At 36.6% G+C, this 17,749-nt stretch overlaps 1 protein-coding gene across 1 annotated transcript in view; it reads left to right on the forward strand.

Annotated features, from left to right (window-relative positions):
• ZBBX (zinc finger B-box domain containing) overlaps positions 1-17,749 on the forward strand; it is a 112,446-nt gene that overhangs the window by 28,902 nt on the left and 65,795 nt on the right. The gene's annotated exons all lie outside the window — the stretch shown is intronic.

Genomic DNA, 17,749 nt, shown 5'->3' on the forward strand with positions numbered 1-17,749 from the left:
TAACTTAAAATTACTTGACAACGGTAATCTGGATTTTATTTTGCTGTTTAAACTGTTCTTTAATATAGCTCCTGAAACACTTAGCTTGATTGGAATTTTTACATTAGGCATTCTAACTGTGAACTTGACATTTAAAACTTAGACAATATTTTTTTCTATTGTGGTTTCAAATGAACACACGATTTGTTTTAAGTATTATTTCTATCTAGTTTATAAATAGAAATCTCTTGCTTTCTTTTCATGTTTATTTTAAAAAAACAGTCTTTTAATTGTCCTCCCTCATTGTTGTTTAAATAAGCTTATTTCTCAGGTTTCTACTTTTCCTCCTACGTATCACCAGCATTTATTATCCTCATGTAATCATTTTTTTTAAATGCTTAAACTCAAACCCTGTCAGATGGCTTTAAGTTTCTAATGCTTAAACAATAAATATGGCTAAATATAGACTTGACATTTTATGCCAGATACATTTGATGATGCACTGGTTTGTCATAGATTTCACTTATTGTACAGAGTCAGTGCGAGGCAGTGACCCTGCACTGATGAACACTACTAGGATCCTGCTCCTAAGGACCTGGAGATAAAAGTGAGAGCCCAGGATCTTGGGGTTAAGGGATTTAATATTATCTTGTATATTTTATGATTGTCTATATTTGGAAAGATCACTGGTAGACTTCAATCATTACATGTTGTTTCAACATACATAAGTATCAGTAGCTCTCACAGATGCTGAAGCCCCGAGCCATAACGGACATAAAGCATAACACTGACCTTCCTTTGATCAGTATTTAGCAAAGTCAGTTACTTTTGAGTGGCTATTCAGTGTTTAGAGACTTTTGGAAGAAGTGAAGGAGGGAAAACAAAAATCCACTGTCTATTCCCCTGCTTCAGGAAGTATTGTACAACTGAACAGTCATAGGAAATTAAAATGAATGTGCATAAACGTGAGTGTAATAGTTGAGTGTAATAGTTAATAGATAAATCATATAGAATTTAACTAATGGTACTCCACTGTGAGGGTAAGGAGTATAATCACCCCACTGTGAATTCACATTAGAATTTTCCATTCAGCGATTTATTCAGCGTATTTTTCTAATTGTCACTCAGTGAATTTAGCCACTGTTTTAGCTGTAGGGAGTATCAGTTCACTTCAGTTCAATCCTCAGTTGTGTCCAACTCTTTGTGACCCTATGGACTGAAACTCGCCAGGCTCCTCTGTCCATGGGATTTTTCAGGCAAGAATACTGGACTGGGTTGCATTTTTCTCCTCCAGGGAATCTTCCTGACCCAGGAATTAAACCCCCATCTTGTCTCCTGTGTCTTCTGCATTGGCAGGCGGATTCTTTACCACTAGCGCCACCCGGGAAGCCCTTCTTGCCTTTAATCAATCGTCCCATTGACTAGCTGTCATTTTCTTACTATTTCTGTACGCTCTTTAGTCCTTTGATTTTTTTCAGTCATCTTGCTTTATTTTCTCCTTGTTTCCATCATTCTTCCCTGTGCATTAAGGTAATGTTCTTGATGCCGCTGTATGTGACCTGATGGTCGTTGTTAAGCAGTGAGTGTATATCTCTTTCTGCTGGGTGGTTTAGTCATATTAACCAGCCATAGTATTTTTAGTTCTTGACCATTTTTGGTAAAAGTCTTGAGACTCTTTTTGGTCACCTGTAATTCACATACTATTATACATCAACTGTATCTTAATTTAAAAATATACGCATTGTGGAAACAAATAAAAAGAAGTAATGAGATTCTTTCATTGACTGTTGAATTCATACCTAATCTGAGAATTTATATCTGAATATTAAGCAATACTATATAAAAAGCAAGCGTTCTAGGCTAATGACTGCTGTATTTTATATTATTTAACCTATGTTGGCATTTAAGAATGACCTGCTTTGAGTGTTGTAAACCATTTCAATCCCAGTGAGTCTTTACAAAGTTCACAGTCAGTAGGGACCATTTTGTTCTGGCATATCTTGTTTCATTTAAGAGATAAATCCCTAAAAAATATCGAAGGCAAACTATTAACATTTCCATGTTGAATAAAATAATTTCAAAGGGTCTGTCTTTTGATTTACAATAGATTTATACTTAGAAGTGATTTCAGCAGAAGTTTATTTATTTTTTACCTTCTCCAGACCTCTGTGAACTAGTTAATTATCTGCAAAATAATGTGTAAATGCATAGAGTTCCTGAGGATGAAAACTCTACTTCTATATTTAGAATAAATTTTCAACAATAAAGGTTGAAAAGAAAGATTTTTTCCACTGGGAAAGCCTCACATTGTTGAAAAATAAGGTCTTAATGTATCAGGAATTTGTATTTCCTTTTAACAACAAAAGATCAAGCAGAAGAGAACAAGGTTAATTAGAAATAAAGGAAAATGGGGGAAAACAGATGAAAGGCATTCCATTTTGAAGTATGACATGCACAGAGGGAGGCTGGATTGAGTAAATCATTACTATAGTTTGGTATGTATATTTTAAAAATTGAAATGGAGATTTTCTTAACCAGAGGAGGAACCTTGGGAAGGGAGTTGGTTAGTCATGAGGCAAGAGATAATTGAAGTAGAATTTCCATGCTTTGTAGTATGAAGCATTTATGTTCATCCTTTTTATCTACAAGATAAAGTATGCCTATATACATATGGATTATAAGTGGGAATATTTGTTCATTTGAACATACTTACAGGAGAATAATTACCAGGCAGAATCTCAGTTATCATCAGAATACTATGTTTTCTGACTTAATGGTGGAGTGTTTTCTTTCATTTGACAATGACCAGTATCAGCTTTTAGATTCACATTATCATTATTTGTTAATGTTTAGAATACCACAGTATTTTTCGACCATAGCTAGTCATTTAGATAGTAACATGGTTACTTACTTGAGGATCTTAAGGTACCAGTTTTAAATGCTTTGTGCAGACATACTGGAGATGCTGTGTTGTGACACCCAGATCCTCCTCTTTAGAACTGAGAAACCTGCCCTAACCTCCTGGAGTGCTGTCTGCAGGTAGATCATAGCAGTTTCTCCCCAGGAATTGCCTTTGCCCAAAGAGAACTGACCGGCTTCCCTTGTGGCTCAGCTGGTAAAGAATCCACCTGCAATGAGGGAGACCTGGGCTCGATCCCTGGGTTGGGAAGATCCTCTGGAGAAGGGAAAGGCTACCCACTCCAGTATTCTGACCTGGAGAATTCCATAGACTGTATAGTCCTTGGGGTCTCCAAGAGTCGGACATGACTGAGCAACTTTCACACAAAGAGAACTGCCACCTCCAAGTTTACACTCCATTTCTGGAGGCAGCCCATCCTCTGGTCAAATATCTGGTCTAGGCTAGGGTACAAATTCTCGGAAATCCATTGCCTCAATTGAGGACAACTCAGATGGACTATTACAGCTCCTCTTTGGAGGTTGACAGTTGCATCAAATTTAGCTTTTCTCTTTGCCCAGTTCTGCTATCTTCACTCTCCCACAGCCCAAAGGTATTATTCTTAGAGCACACCCCAGTAGAAGTCAGGCAGGCAAATCTCAGAATCTTGGTAAACCTGATCTGTGACACTGTGTAATGTAGAGTCAGATTGTAGATGATTGTTGGTCAATTTTAGAATGTATTGAAATTTTTGAAGGGCAATATATCACAACTCTTTCTTCACTTTCTAGATTCTAAGCCAATTGAGAAATAGGTATTAGAGTCAGAAGGTAGAAATCAAAACATCAGTTCTATTATTGATACAGTCAGAATTAGTGGTTGCAGCACAGGTGTTCAGATAAATTCAGCTTCCTGATGCTTCCTGAAATTTAACTTTTTGTCCCTTCTCCCAGCCTCATATTGTAGACATTTCCCTTTGGCAGGGCAGGCTCAGTCTCTTAAGTCCTACTCTTTGTGACCCCATGGACTGTAGCCTCCCTGGCTCTTGTGTCCATGGGATTCTTCAGGCACCATTACTGGAGTGGGTTGCCATTTCCTCCTCCAGGGGATCTTCCCCACCCAGGGATTGAACCTGGGTCTCTGTTGGGAGGTGGATTCTTTACCATTGTGCCACCGGGGAAGTTGGCATGGCAGGATTCACCCAGAAAAAACCCTCAGTGGAGATCTAGATTGGAATACATCTTTCTCAGGACAGTCAGCCCTTGGAGAAGCCAGGGCAGGCAGAGGTGAGCATGCTCTCTTTTTCTTCCCAGAGTCTCACAGACAAGAATAGAAAGAGAAGGATGGGGAGTACGTGTTCCCTCAAACTAAAGTCCAGGTAATGTCAATATCTTGACATTATATAGCAATATATAAATTTGCTATTTATGAATATACTTAGCATTATACAAAAGAAAAAAGTAAAATATTTAGAATATATATATATAAACAATTGAGTATTAGCTCAGTTTTTCTTTTCTTTCTTAAATATGAATAATTCCATATAATTTTGAACTTCTGTCAAAGGATTTTTTAAGCTGTTTTATTATTGACCATTTTCTCCTCTATATCTTCTGATAACTTTCAGATCTTCTAAGGACAACTATTTCTGTCTTATTCATCACTGTATTCTTAGTGCATCATAGCTGGCGTGTAAAAATCACATTTTTGAATGAATGAAAGAAAACATGCATAAATCTTGATGGATATGATCAAGCTCATGAAATAATTTAAGGCTACATTTTAAGTGGCACAGTTTCTTTTTCTCTGAATTTTGAAAACCAAAGATTGCATAGTTAATTACATGGTATGTTAGTAAGTTATGTTGGTGAAGGGTTAAGGAAAGCGTTTCCTCTTGTGTCTGAGAATTTGACCTTTAGTTATCTTTCTAGCTCTTTTTTTTTCCTCCTAGGAAACAGATAAAAGTCTTAATATCAACTATGCTTCTAGACCACAGATTCATAAAATGACTCTGGATTGGCAGATTGCCTGTCAATAGGAGGGCCGTAGTTAGAATACCCGGGGTGAGCCCCGACTCTCCCAGTGCAGTGTGGGGAGCTCTGTACCCGAGGACCCTCTGGGGCTTCAGAACCGTCAGAACGGGGCTGACTCGGGAATAAGTCCTTTAAGCCGGGTCTGCCCCTCACCTCTCTGAACTATCGCAAGACTCCCACCAAAAAGTAACAGCTGATGCCGTCTCATGGGCAGACTGTTGTTCCTGTCCTTCACCTTCTGAGCAGGCTGTTGCCAAGAGTGGTTTGATGACAACCTGGTGAGTCTGAAAGTTTATTTCACTCAGGTAGACTCCATGAAGGACGGTCAATTAAGTCTTTGATTAGCTGACATTTCAGAAAACAGAATGATGTTATACCCAAAAGATAAATAAAGGACACGTATATAGACATCACTGACAAGAATTTTTTAAAAGGCAGTTTTATTAAGATGTAGCTCACGTACTCTGCAACTCATCCATATGAAGTCTGCGATTCAATGGATTTTAGTACATTATGGATGTGTGGTCTTTGATGACTAGCTGCTTTTCAGGTTCCATCTATGTTGTGGCTTGTATTAGTGATTCACTTATTTATGGTCAAATGACATTCCACTGTATGGATATACCACATTTTGTTTATCCATTCATCATTTGATGGCCATGTAGCTATTTCCATCGTTTGGCCATTATGAATAATGCTGCTGTGAATATTTATGTATGGGTTTTTTGGGGATATGTTTTAATTTCTCATTGCTATATCTCTAGTATGGAATTTCTGGGTCGTATGATAACTCTAATCTCTAATTGAGGAACGGCCAGAGAGTGACTGCTCTGTTTTATACTACTATCAGCAGAGTATGGAAGTTCTGATTTCCCTGTGCCCGAGCCAACACTTACATCTGACTTTTTGATCCTAGTAGCCTAGTGGGCATGAAGTAGTATCTCGCTGTGGTTTTCATTTGCATTTCCCCCAGTTACTAATCATGTTGAACATCTTTTCATGTGCTTATGGCCATTTTATATCTTCCTTGGAAAAATGTTGAGAAGGATTTTTGTGAAGACAGTTTCAGAATACAGGGCATGTTTTAAATGTGGGTGCATTTTAATAGCCTCTACCTCAGTGAAGTTGTATCTGTGATGGTGATATTTTTAGATGCCATACTAAGAAAAGCTAGGGGAAGGGAAGAGACTCAATTTGAAAGGGGTGTGAAAAGTGAGAGTAGGACTTCTGCTATCCCCAGTGAAGAACTGGAAGAACATGAGTGGTTTAGGGAGTATATTACAGAATAAAGTGACAGAGTAACAGATGCAGTGGAGAAGAAAGAAGCAGTGGGAGGGTTTAATGCAGTGGTGGCCCAAATCCATCTCAAAGGGAAATGAGGGTGTTTCTGTAATACTTAGGCTAAAAGAATCTGTAAGATAAAACTCATGTATGCAAGCTCAGGAGCTTGCAAAAATATTAGGAGGATCAGATTAAATGACAATAAATATAGAAGTATCCTATTCATAGCAGGTGCCCCATACATTCAGTTTTATTAGTCAGGATATAGTATTTAAAGAAATTCAGTGTTAATTGTTAGACCACCCAAATTTAGAATCTAGGAAACAAGGTATATTAATGATAATGAGTCAAAAGAGGGATAGTTTGAGAAGCATTTTCAAAAGTATTAGAGTAATATATATCTTGGAAGACTTTTGTGAAAATACAGTGAGGTAAAATTTTAGAGAAATACAGACTTCCTCCTTATCCAGACAGAGAATAATTAATCTCAATAATTAGAGGGGGCAGTAAAGATCATTAATCTGAAAACCCATGACTTAGCAATAGAATATGACAAAGGTGAAGGGATTTTGCAAACATAATTATGGTTCCAGATAAGTTAATTTTGAATTATAAAAAGAGAGCTGATTTTGGGTGGACCTGATTTAATCAGATGAAAGCCCTTAATAGGGAAACTAAGGCCCTTCCTGAGTCAGCGAGATCCTCTTGTTGGCCTTGGAGAGTAACTTGCCCTGGAGTGAGAGGTCCTGGGAGAGCCCACGTGACCAGGTATGGGCAGCCTCTAGGAGCTGACAGTAGCCAGCCAGGAAACTGGAACCTCAGTCCTGTAGCCTCAGGAACTGAATTCTGCCAACAACCTTGTGAGATCAGAAGAGAACCCTAGACTCAGGAAGGAATGTGTCCTGGCCCACACCTTGACTGCAGTCTTCTGAGACCCTGAGCAGAGCATCCAGTTAAGCTGGACTTAGACTCTGACCCAAGGAACCCATGAGATAATAAATGTGTGTTGTTTAAAGAAAAAATCATTCGTCTAATCACATGTCTGAACCTTTACTCAATCACAGTGATGCTGATTATTTGAGGAGTCTTTATAACTTGCAAGTGCTACTTATATTGTCTTAGTTTTTTCATGGAGTCTGATAAATTTTACAATAGTTTTAAATTTTTACTCTATTTTATGTTCATTTGTATTTATGAGATAAAAATCATCAGTTGTGAGGTAACAGTATTGCTAGGTATAATAAAACAAGTGGACAATTATTGATTGTTATTTATTGGTGAGTTTATTCTGATATGCCTAAGTGTGTTAGTTGCTCAGTCCTGTCTGACTCCTTGCGACCCCATGGACTGTAGTATGCCTAAAAATCTGTTTTTCAAAGTATTACATATTAAATCACTTGTTCTTCATGTGTCTCAAATATGCATAATTGCTGAAAGCAGCTAACTCATCTGGATGCATTGTACATGTAATATTAGTTGAAAACAATAGTACTTGCTAAGATAATTAATATAGTGCATAATTATATGGCATTGAAACTGCAAATAGAAAGCAGATTGCAGGTGTGAATTTTCTATGTTGTTTTCTTGTTGCTATTCTGGCTCTTTTAAGATTGCTCTCTAAATAGAATTTTTAATGTTGCAATAAAATTTGAAAGGCTGAGATCACATTTTGTTATCTTTTTTTTAGTGTCAAGTGATTTAAAAATTTTGACAATATATTACCTTTTGTGCTATTACATTTATATGCTATATTGTCTTGTTTTTAAATAGTTTAACTGCATTTAGTGTTTTATTTCATTATTCTCACATGTTACTTTATGATAGTACTAAATATTGAGTCCAGATTACTTTTATTTGACATTTACTGTCTATTGAATAGTAAATTGCATTTATAATCAGAGGCATGTATCCAGTTGCTTGCTTATTTTTTATCTCTTTATGTGTCAAGGGGGAATAATAATACATAAATCTTTGATTAATAAAACCTATAGCTTCCATTAGACCTTTAGAGGAAAGGAAAATCTAAGGGTTCTTTAAGTTCTACTTAAAGTTATGCTGAAAGAGTGCTAGAATAAGCAATAAACTTCAGTCACATGAATGTCACACTTCCAGGATTTGATTCCTATCTAGCTTGCACTAAGGAGTTCTTTATACCACTGACATTTTTGTACTACTCATGCAAATTCCATATCTGTTTTTAGAAATATGATGAGCAGTACTGGATTTGAAACATGATTCTGTTGTGAGTTCCTCTGCTGCAGTTTTCTTTCATCCTGCAAATAATTTAGTTTTCTCCTATTTCTTCATATATTTATATGGGGACTTTTATTCAAACCCTGTTCTTCTTTCTGGTGTCTGCTAAATGGAAATTCCTGTCCTTGTTTCTTTTTTACCTTTTAGCTGGCCTGAAGTTGACCTTTTTTCTCTCTTTCTTTTGATCCTAACAGTAGATGAAAACTTTGCTCAAGCCATTTATTTAGGGTATCTTTTACTTCAAGTTTCATAGAAAATTCAGAATTGACCCTATGGCAAAGCCTATTTTTAGGGAATAAATTTGTACTGAGACTACCTGTAAAGATGGATTCACTAAAAGTAAAATAACAGTTTGCCCCAAGAAAAGAGTATATATTTTAGTAATGTGAAAGAGCTGGGAGATAAATTTCATCTTGATCTTGGAAAAACGGCAACAGGGTGTTTGTTCCCTGCCCAGGAATTGAATCTGGGTAACCTGAATGAAAACTTGGAATCTTGGCCGCTAGACCACCAGGGCCTAGAGGCTAGAAGCAAAGTTCCCCTGTCTCTTCTTGCCCCATTTGAAAAATGAATATCTCAAGGAGGCAAAAACTGTAAAAACAGGCACAAAGTTTGTTACTAGAGACACAACACAACATGGGGGAAGCTCGCAGAGAAAGACTGTTTATTTAGGACAGAAGCAAGGCAGAAATACACCTCAGGAGAGGAAGGATAGTGGGCATCTTTCCTAATGAGGAGTGCAGTAAAGAGGAAGTTAAATCAGTGATACAGGGCAGTTCTTCTGGGTCTGTGCTTACCTTTGGCCAGTTATCTGGATTCTCTTCCCGCATCTGACCTGCTCTAGGACACTCCCCAACATGAAAAAGTGAAAGTGAAAATGTTAGTCGCTCAGTTGTGTGCGACTCTTTGTGATCCCATGGACTGTAACCCACCAGGCTCCTCTGTCCCACGGGATTCTCCAGGCAAGAATACGGGGGTGGGTTGCCATTCCCTTCTCCAGGGATCTGCCAACTCAGAGATCAAACCTGGGTCTCCCGCATTGCAGGAAGATTCTTAGGACACTCACCAACATGAGTGTGTGTCTTTTTGCCAACATGGATTCCAGCGTAGAGGGTAGTGGGAGGTTTTACAGCACCTGTTAGGGGTTGGTGCCCCCTCTCTTTTGACCCCCAAGGAGCCTTGCTGCACAGATGCAGTCCAGGAGGTCTCTCTGACCTGAGGAGTGGTCATCTTATCTTTCTACTTCAGCAGCGCTCAGCTCCTGTCAGTAACTTGGTCCTTAAAGTGTCTGGTAAAGTCAAAGCTCCAATTTTACTCTGCTTGACAAACAGCAGCTGTCCAGCCCAGGGGCCCATTTACCATCTACCTCAAACTTTTTCATTCCTGTTTAATGGTTAAGATGTTCATAATTATGCATTTTTATAAATACTTTTTACTTTGCAAAGATATTTTTACTAGGTGGAAATTTAATGGGCTTGTTGCATCTTATAATAGATACATGATAATTTCAGAAAATTTATCTGCTTGATGTGGTTAGTAGTCCTTTTTTAATGTAGCTCCCGACTCAGAGAGATAGTCTGGTTTGATATTGTTGATTTTAGATAACAGGATCCTTATACTCTCATCATGCACTGTTTTTAATGCATTAAATAAATAGAAATATGCTAGCCAAATTAATCCGTGGAGGAGATTTCTTTGGGTAAATATACCTTGAGCGAATGTTTTGATGATTTTTAATAAAAAGTATATTTTACTCTATAATTCTTCAGTGTACATGTATTACTGCCATAACACAATAAATGAAATCTAAAAAACTTGCCATTCTGGATAATCCCCGACCTACCTAACAGGGCTCCACGTATAATTAGAGTTAGGGCTCCACGTATAATTCAAATCCTATGAGACTTTGTAATCAAAGCCCTAACAAAAACAGTAAACTCTCCTTATAAAACCACCGATGCATGGACCTTGAGGACTTGTGCTTTTTTCTGTGTGACACAGGTCCTGGTAGCAATTCACATCTAATGTCATCATTTTGCTTAAATGAAAACTCTGAATCAAACTGCTGTCTTCTTTATTAATCCATTACTTTAAATCAGAGAGAGTATCTTTATAACATCTTTATCTGCTCAATTGTGTCTGACTCTTTGCTACCCCATGAACTATAACCTGCATGGAATTCTCCAGGTAAGAATACTGGAGTGGGTTGCCATTGCCTTCTTCAGGGGATCTTCCCGACCCAGAGGTCAAACACAGGTCTTCCTGCATTGCGGGCAGATTCCTTACATGAAAGTGAAGTGAAAGTCGCTTAGTCTTGTCCGACTCTTTGCAGCCCCATGGTCCATGCAGTCCATGGAATTCCCAGGCCGGAATACTAGAGTGGGTAGCCTTTCCCTTCTCCAGGGGATCTTCCCAACCCAGCGATTGAACCCAGGTCTCCCAGTTGCAGGTGGATTCTTTACCAGCTGAGCCACAAGGGAAGCCCATTTCAGAAGATACTGTCTGAAAGTATCTTTATAACTTCTTCATCTGCACTCATATTCTATCCAGATAGCTTAACTTCGTGGAATGCATGGTCATTAAAGTCATTAAAATAGTCTATATTCCCACTGTGGGGAGTTCTTTTTATAGATTTTCAACTTTTTTCCTAAGGTCTTTATATATTGCTAAGATTTTGGCTTTAACTGTGAGGCAGCTTGCCCCTGATTACTTCAAAACAGTAATGTTGCTGGAAAGGAAAACTTAAGAATCAGTACCACTCCACAGTTATACTGACATCATTCCCCTATTTACCAATTGTGTGTGAGGTAATTCACATCAAAGAAACCAAACTGTACTTTTGAAAAATATTCTCAATATGGGGGAAATGTGTTTTCTCAAAAGTAAGGCCAATAAAACCTATATGCATACACATATTCCCATAAAAAATTCCATTAGTGCATAATTGGATCTTCCTGAAATGATTTTTATAATTAAAAGCTATCTGAATTCCAACTGTGTTCAACAGTCCTTGTAACCAGTGAATCCATAATGTTTTCTTCGGTTCTGTGCTTATGGAACACATTTTTTTCCCCCTGTGTTTCTGCACATGTGTATACCTCTGTCTCTACCTCTATTATTTGCCTCTATTGTGTTGTACTCCGTTGCTCATTCATGTCTGACTCTTCTGACCCCCTGGACTGTAGCCTGCCAGACTCTTCTGTCCATGGAATTTTGCAGGCAAGAATACTGGAGTGGGTTGCCATGCCCTCCTCCAGGGGATCTTCCTGATGCAGGGATCGAACCCACCTCTCTTGCATCTCTTGTGTTGGCAGGTAGATTCTTTACCTCTGCGCCACCTAGAATACAAATGTCAGAACATCTCTTCTGCAAATATTAGTTTTCGTTTTTAATACAAGGCTGTGGTTGCAGTAAATCTCTTCTAAAATTTTGGAACTGGAAAATCAATGAAAGTTAGCACCATGAAAAGAGACATTTGAACATTTTTTTCAGACTTAGAACATAGCATAGGTCTAAACCGTGTGTGAACCTCATTGAACTGAAACTTCTGGATCATATAAGGAGGCCTGGCTATGTCAACATGATCGTTAATATTTATTGCTGGAGAGCCAGTGTTTGGGTTGATGCCTGTAGCTAGAGTTCTGAAGCACTGACACTATATAAAGTATATCATTTTTCTAACTAAACTAAAACTTTTACTCTTGTACCTTAACTTCTGTAAGGTGCCATCCATTCTAAAATGCTATAAAATATCAGCTCTCTTTACTTTGATTAATGATACATTGTCAGAGTGATGAATTCTTCTAGAGTGTAATTTGAAAGATAATATCATTCTCGGGAGAAAAAAAAGTTCAAGTAAGAATTTAGAACAGTTACCAGATGAAATCCTTACCATCATGGAGCTTAGCGAAGGATGTGGGGGAATCTGGAAATGCTGGCAGTAAATCACATTCTTTGGCTTTAGTTTAAGCTTCCATCTTACAGTGAGATATATGATTTACTATGTGTCCTGAAGGCTGTTTTAGTTTGATTTTTTAAACATTTTTAGTATGTAGAGAAGTTGCACAGGTAAATTTATTCAATTTCAGTCTCCTCTGCCTCCTGTTGCTACCTATTAGTACTACTGTAGGTAAATTTTCATATTTAAAAGACGGACATGAAATTATCTTTGAGTTTTAAAATTTGAAAAGATCTTAATAGATATCTGGTAGCATTATGACGCTTGATATTTATAGTTATCTATTTTAAATATTTTATAACAGTAACCTTTACATTCTTGTTCATTGGTTACTTATTACATAAAATGATAGCTGTCATATTGTTAAATGGAAGATAATGTGTTTTGTGTTGGAAATCTAGATATGTCCTTGTAAGCAGACACAAAAGGCTGCAGGATATGTGTGTTCTCAGTTGCTCAGTTGTGTCTGACTCTTTGAGGCCCTATGGGTTGTAGCTCGCCAGGTTCCTCTGACCATGAGTTTCTCCAGCCAAAAATACTAGAGTGTGTTGTCATTTCCTTCTCTGGCAGATCTTCTCAACCCAGGGATCAAACCTAGGTCTCCTACATTGCAGGTGGGTTCTTTACCTCTGAGGCACTCAGTGATGCTCTCAATGATTGCAAAAATCCAAAACACCTCCCATATTTTCAAATCTCCTTGCCTCAATTGGGAAGGACCGGTCCTTGTATTAGTTAGGTCTCTTTACACTAGCTTGGGCAGAAAAGAATTTTTTCTTGTTAATGACCTCACAGATGTCTCATTATATGGGAGTAGGGATGATGTAGCTAAATCATGGTAAGAACCAGAGCTAGATATTTTAAATTGCTGAATGCTTAGGCAAACTCCTTCTTCCATCTTTATTATTTTTTCTTGTGTGTCTTCTCTAATGTTTTCTTGTAATTAACAAATTACAAAGATACATAATTGAGGATCAGTGACAGGGAGAACAACGTTGCTTTCTTGATTTTTAAATTTAAATCTTGATGAGCTCAACCTGGTGCTCATTTCTTGTCCAATGAACCATGGCCCAGAGCGCAGAAATGTGTTGAGTAATTGTAACCTCCTTGGTGGGACTGGTGATGATGAGCCCTGTTATGGGTTAGGAAGAAATTCTAATAGAAGGGGACATGACAAGAGATTGAGCATTTACCCTAATGCAAATCTCTGCTGTAGTCAGCCTAGTGAAGAAAGAAGCTTCCTGTTTGTTGATTTATTTTGTAATCCAAATTCCTTTTATTGAAATTTGATTTACATGCTATGAAATTCACATTATAATGTACAGTTTAATGATTTTTAAAGTAAATTTACAGTTCTGTGTAATAATCACCACAATTGAGTTTTGGAAAATTTCCATCACACCAAAAATTTCCTGGTCTTTTTTTTGCAACCAACTCTTGCTACCACTTCTTGTCCTTGGCAACCACTGGTCTGTTTTTTATTGCTTTAGATTTGTCTTTTCTAGAAATTTCATATAAATGGAATCATTCCTATGTAGTCTTTTGTGTCTGATTTCTTTCACTTAGCATAAGATTTCTGAGGTTCTTTTGCAGGGTAACATGGTCATTGTAATAGTTTATTGCATTCTGACCCTGAATAATAATCCATTATATGGATGTATCATATTTTCTAACTCCAGTCATCAATTGATGGGCACAGATATTTTAAAGACTCTTGGCTGTTAGAATAACGATGATAGGGATATTTGTGTACAGGTCTTTGCACAGACTTATATTTTTATTGCTCTTGTATAGTATAGAATAGTTGAGTTCCAAGGTTAGTATTTGTTAACTTTTCAAGAAACTACCCAAAGAACAGAATACAGGTATTTCCTTCTCTGTTTTCTAAAAGTGTTTTTACTGGATTGGTTTAATTTCTTCCTTAACTGTTGGATAGAATTTGCAGGTGAAACAACCTGAGTCTGGGCTTTTTTTAATGGGAAAATTTAAATTGCTAATTCAATTTCTTTACCATATTATTCTATTTTTTTTTCCTGAGTCAGTTTGGTAGTTTGTTTCTTTCATTGAATTTTTCCATTCAATATAAGTTGTCCATTTGTTGGCATAAATATTTCAAATTCTACTATAATTTGGAAATTAATGTAGGTCTATAGGGATGTTTCTTATACCATTATAGATTTGTTAATTTGTATTTCACTCTGTTCCCCACCCCACCCCTTGGTCAGTTTAGTAAAGGTTTACAAATTTTTATAAATTTATATCCAACTTTGGTGTTGGAGAAGATAAATTTATCTCCAACTGTGGTGTTGGAGAAGACTCTTGAGAGTCCCTTGGACTGCAAGGAGATCCAACCAGTCAATCCTAAAGGAAATCAGTCCTGAATATTCATTGGAAGGGCTGATGCTGAAGCTGAAGCTTCAGTACTTTGGCCACCTCATGCGAAGAACTGACTCATTGGAAAAGACCCTGATGCTGGGAAAGATTGAAGGCAGGAGGAGAAGGGTATGACAGAGGATGAAATGGTTGGATGGCATCACCGACTCTATGGACATGAGTTTGAGCAAACTGAGAGTTGGCGATGGACAGGAAAGCCCCTGGCATGCTGCATCTGTGGGATCACAAAGAGTTGGACATGACTGAGTGACAGAATTGAACTGATAAAATTTTAAGTCTTTCCAATTTTAGTTGTATTGATATTTTGCAGTTGTTCTTATTTCATCGATTCTGCTCTGATCCTTATTTTCTGAATTCTACCTCCTTTTGGACTTTTTTTTTCTTTTTCTACCTTCTTGAAGTGAAGTTTAGATTGTTGATTTTAGATCTTTCTTGCTTTCCCAAAATAGCACTGAAAGCTGTAACTTTTGCTCTAAGCACTGCTTTTCCTGCATACCATACATTCGGATATGTTGTGCTTTTATTTCCAGTAAATTTTCTAATTTTCCTTGTGATTTACTTTTCATCCAAAGATTATTTAGAAATAGGTTGTTCAACTTCTAAATATTTTATGATTTCCCCAAGTTATTTATTCCTGATTTATATTTTTTTGTTGAGATCAGTGAACATACTTTGTATTTCAATTCTTAATGAATTTATTAATACTTATTTTATGTGGAGCATATGTCTGTCTTGGAAAATGTGTCACATGATCTTGAAAAGAATTTGTGATCTGATGTTGTGAGGTTGAGGGTTCTTTAAATGTCACTTAGGTCAAGTTACTTGAGATTATTAAAGTTTTCTAAGTATTGATTCTCTGCCTGGCTATTTCATAAATTTCTGGAAAGGAGATATTGAAATTTTTAATGAAACAGCTAGGCAGAAAATCAGTAAGTCCATAGTGTTAATTACAGTGTTAATAATGTTGCTATATATGATTTTATGCTTTCAAAAGAAAGACAATAAAAGACAAAAAATTAATACATCTTTTCCATTTACTCATATATTTATGCTTCTGGGTTGCTGTCTTTCTTCTGGTAGATCTAATACCTTTCAGTCTTAAAACCTTTCTTTAGTATTTCTTGTAAGGCTGATATGATAGAAATGAATGATCCTCTTACTTTATCTATTGAGGAATGTCTTTATTTTTGCCTTCATTTTTAAAGGACAGTTTTCTGAATGTAAAAATTATCTTTGGCAGTTTTTTCTTTTAGAACTTCATATCATTCTACTACCTTCTGGGTCTCCATTTTTTCAGATGTGAAATCAGCTTATTATTCATATTGATGCACCCTTATATGTAATGAGTCCTTTTTCTCTTGTTCCTTTCAAGTTTTTCTGTTTGTCTTTGGCTTTCGTAATTTGATTATGGTATGTTTTGGTGTAGATCTCTTTATGTTTGTCTTTCTTGAAGTTTGTTGAGCTTTGTAGATTTTTGCAGTAATAGTTTTTCATCAAATAAGAGAAGTTTGGGGCCCTCGTTTCTTCCTATTTTTTAATGCTCATTTCTTTCCCTCTGATATTTCCACTAAATGTATGTTGGATGCTTGATGCTGTCCCATAAGTCTCAAAAGCTGTGTTCATTTTTTTATTTTTCAATTTAGGTGATTGATCTTGGTTGGTCTTCAATTTGATTGAATTTTTCATTTCAAATCTATTGTTAGTTTATATAGGTCATACTCAAGAATTTTCTTTTTGTGTGTGATTTCCATTTTTAAATCAGCCCTTGTATAGCTCTTATTTCCAGGTTTATCCTATTTAATGTTTACCTGGTCCACTCCTCATCCCAACTGGGACCAAAACCTCAGGTTGTTGGAGCCCTAGGTTTTCCTCATTCATTTATAACCAAATTTTCTAATTCACTGATAATGCCAATGTAACTTCAAGACTCTCTCCTCCACTGGAATTAGGCACACTCCCTGTTTGCAAGGCTAGTCTTTACTTAGGAAATGACAAACTTGAGAAGGAACATTTAAGATAGGAGCAACCCCATGCAAGTAAGCCTTACACTTCAGAAAATTCAGAGTAGTGTTTTTTTTTTTTTTTAAATGAATTTCTATCAGTTTGTTTACTTTTGGTTGATTTCAAGAGATCTGAAATCAATTTTTAAAACAAATTTATCCAGGTTAGTATTTGTTTTATGGTTGTAGAATTATGTACTGACCTCTTCTTTATTCCATAGCTAGAGATCTATTGAATTTGGCAGGAATTTTATTTTCTGGATATTTAAACTATATTTCTTATTTACGGAAAAATAGTTTGCTATTGTGATCTATAAAAAGACAGCAGTCATTTGAATGTCCTGTTTTATACCATCACTCTACTAAGTGTTTTTCATATAAGATATGTATTCACAACAGCTATCCTAAGCAGACTGTCTTCATTTTACAGGTGCAAACATTTAGGCTTAGAGAGGTAAATGATTTGCCCTTTTCTGTTGTTATTAAAAATGCCATTGATTTTACCTGTATTGACTTTGACTCAGGTAGCGTGGGTCTAGAAATGAATGTTCAAATGGAATTTTTAGTCATTTTTATCTCAGTAAGTCAGTTAAATTAGACTCAACCACCATTTCTCAAGTACTTGTCAGCATCAAATGATGTTCTAATTGCAAAGCATGAAGGACAGGGCAGCGGGGATTTTACGTGGTCCCCTCTCTCAAGGAATCAAGGGATTCATCATCACAAAAGAGAAGATAGATATTTTCAAACAACTGTAACACAATTGACTGATAAGTGTTCTGACACAATGATTCTCAAACCTAATGTATGTTCAAATTACAGATTAAACTGTAGATTTTGATTCATTGAGTCTGAGTGAGGCCTGAGATTTCATATTTTTAGCAGGTTTTCAGATGATAGTGATACTGCTGATATATAGATCACGCAGTAAAAAGCAAAACTCTAGCATAGATGTAAG

The sequence above is a fragment of the Muntiacus reevesi genome, chromosome 8 (assembly GCF_963930625.1).
Source record: "Muntiacus reevesi chromosome 8, mMunRee1.1, whole genome shotgun sequence".
In the NCBI taxonomy this organism is placed as follows: Eukaryota; Metazoa; Chordata; class Mammalia; order Artiodactyla; family Cervidae; genus Muntiacus; species Muntiacus reevesi.